The sequence below is a fragment of the Somniosus microcephalus genome, chromosome 34, assembly GCF_052327205.1.
Source record: "Somniosus microcephalus isolate GS21.2 chromosome 34, FLI_Smic_1.0, whole genome shotgun sequence".
NCBI classification, from domain to species: Eukaryota; Metazoa; Chordata; class Chondrichthyes; order Squaliformes; family Somniosidae; genus Somniosus; species Somniosus microcephalus.
In genome coordinates, this window is record NC_141020.1 from 9669577 (window position 1) to 9672891 (window position 3315).

Below are 3315 nucleotides of genomic sequence, written 5' to 3' on the forward strand. Positions count from 1 at the left end.
CTTGCGAGAGACCGAGAGCCTATCATGAGCCAGAATTCACTGCATGTCTATATATGGACGGCGGAGTTATTCTGATCTGCCAGGGCTTGTTAGGCAGAATAGAAGCACAGCACAGCTCCAGACTGCGGAGTGAGGGACGCTCGCTGTGGGAGTGTTAACCCATTCCCGCCCAGACAGGCCCCTTGCCTAGTGCACAAAAAGAAAAGAGTTGCATTGCTATAGCGCCTTTCACGACCACCGGACGTCCCAAAGCGCTTTACAGCCAATGGCGTACTTTTTTCGAAGTGCAGTCACTGTTGTAATGTGGAAAACGCGGCAGCCAATTTTACGCACAACAAGCTCCCACAAGCAGCAATGCGATAACGACCAGATAATCTGTTTTTAGCGATGTTGATTGAGGGATAAATATTGGCCCCAGGACACCGGGGAGAACTCCCCCCTGCTCTTCTTCAAAATAGTGGCCGTGGGATATTTTACGTCCACCTGAGAAAGCGGACGGGCGCCTCGGTTTAACGTCTCATCCGAAAGACGGCACCTCCGACAGTGCGGCGCTCCCTCAGCACTGCACTGGGAGAGGTCAGCCTAGATTTAATGTGCTCAAGTCTCTGGAGTGGGGACTTGAACCCACAACCTTCTGACTCAGAGGCGAGAGAGAGTGCTGCCCACTGAGCCACGGGCTGACAACTACACAAAGTAGGCGGTGTTTTCACAATGCAAGGAATATAGGAACAGGAGGAGGCCATTCAGCCCCTCAAACCTGTTCCACCATTCAATCAGATCACGGCCGGTCTGTCTCCGAACTCCATCCACCCGCCTTGGCACCATATTCCCTTAATACCCTTGCTCAGCAAAAATCTATCACGCTCATTTTTGAAAATGATTAACTGAGCCGGCATCTGCTGCTTTTTGTGGGAGAAAGTTCCACACTTCTACCACCCTTTGCCAGAAAAAGTGTTTCCTAACTTCTCCCCTGAACGGCTTGTCTCTGATTTCAAGGTTATGTCCCCCTTCACCTAGACTCGCCCGCCAACAGAAAAAGTGCTTTAGAGCCAGTGAAGTACTTTTTAAAGTGCAGTTGCTGTTGTAATGTAGCAAACAAGCCAGCCAATTTGCACACAGCAAGATCCCACAAACAGCAATGTGATAATGACTTTTTTTTAGTGCAGTTGGTTGAGGGATAAATATTGGCCCCAGGACACCGGGGAGAACTCCCCCTGCTCTTCTTTGAATAGTGACCGCGGGATCTTTTACGTCCACCTGAAAGAGAGGGCGGGGCCTCGGTTTAACGTCTCATCCGAAAGACGGCACCTCCGACAGTGCAGCACTCCCTCAGCACTGCACTGGATTGCAGGCCTAGATTTTTGTGCTCGAGTCTCTGGAGTGGGGGCTTGAACCCACGACCTTCTGACTCAGAGGCGAGAGGACAATGGACTGAGCCGCGGCTGACACTTAAAAGCAGAGAAACTACATTTTTTAAAATTCAAAATATCACCAGAAGATCCTCCCTCCCCTCAAAATGACTTCTGCAAGTCCCAGAGAAGGAAAATCAGCCTGGGATCGCTCTCCTCACTGCTATCCAGCAACCCCTGTGCACAAGCAGTTTTCAAACTGTGATGCTCTCCCCATGGTCGAACAGTCTGCTGAGATTCACCGAGTACGCTCGCACGTGTAAAGTGAGCACCCAGCGACAGGCAGCTGAGGAACCCGCACCCCATCGAGAGTCAGCACCTCCGGTGGTCTTTCGGATGAGACGTTAAACCGAGGCCCCGTCTGCACTCTTTCAGGTGGACATAAAAGATCCCACGGCCACTATTTCGAAGAAGAGCAGGGGAGTTAGCCTCCAGCGTGATTCCGCCACCAAACACATCTTCCCCTCACCTCCCCGTTCAGCATTCCATAGGGACCGCTCGCGCCGTGACACCCTGGTCCACTCCTCTATCACCCCCAACAGCCCCTTCCCCTGGCACCTTCCCGTGCAAGCACAGGAGATGCAACACCTGCCCTTTTACCTCCCCCCTTCCCACCGTCCAGGGCCCCAAACACCCCTTCCGGGTGAAACAGCGATTTACTTGTACTTCTTGCAATCTAGTATACTGTATTCGCTGCTCACGATGCGGTCTCCTCTACATTGGGGAGACCAAACGCAGATTGGGTGACCGCGTTGCGGAACACCTCCGTTCAGTCTGTAAGGGGGACCCCGAGCTTCCGGTCGCCTGTCACTTTAATTCTCCGTCCACTCCCGCTCTGATCTCTCTGTCCTCGGCCTCTTACACTGTTCCAATGAAGCTCAGCGTAAGCTCAAGGAACAGCACCTCATCTTTCGATTAGGCACTTTACAGCCCTCTGGACTCAACATCAAGTTCAACAATTTCAGACCATAACCTCGGCCCCTATCATTTTTTTCTCTCTCTCTCTGTCAATCATTCTGCCATTTACACCTCATCTAGACCCATCTTTTGTTTTTAACTTGTCCCATTACCATCTCCTTTTGCCTCACACCATCATCCCTTTTGTCTCTTGCCTTCTATCCTATCACAGACCTTCCCTTTTGTTCTTTCCTCCCCTCCCCCCTTTCCCCGCCCCTACACTTGCTTAAGAACCTGTTCCGTCGCCAGCTTTTTTCCAGTTCTGACGAAGGGTCATCGACCTGAAACGTTAACTCTGTTTCTCTCTCCACAGAAGCTGCCTGACCTGCTGAGTATTTCCAGCATTTTCTGTTTTTATTTCAGATTTCCAGCATCCGCAGTATTTTGCTTTTGCGTTGGGAGTTCTCCCCGGTGTCCTGGGGCCAATATTTATCCCTCAACCAACATCACTAAAGAGAAACAGATGATCTGGTCATTATCACATTGCTGTTTGTGGGAGCTTGCTGTGTGCAGATTGGCTGCCGCGTTTCCTACATTACAACAGCGACTACACTTCAAAAATACGCTGTAAAGCGCTGTGGGACGTCCTGAAGTTGTGAAAGGCGCTGTAGAAATGCATTTTATGTTGTTGTTGTTGAGTATCGGACACATGGTAGTGACACCAAGGCCAGCTCTGAATCATATATATAATAATAGCTGGAGGATTGCGAGGTAGCTGCCACTGTACAGCTGATTCCAGTGTATATCAGGGCATGAACAGCACGCTCAACAGAAGGAGCAATGTTTCTATATTTTTCTATGTTTCTCTATTTCTTAAGGCTAAAGGGATCAAAGGATATGGGGAGAAAGCAGGGACAGGGTACTGAATTTGGATGATCAGCCATGATCTCATTGAATGGCGGAGCAGGCTCGAGGGGCCGAATGGCCGACTCCTGCTCCTATCTTCTAT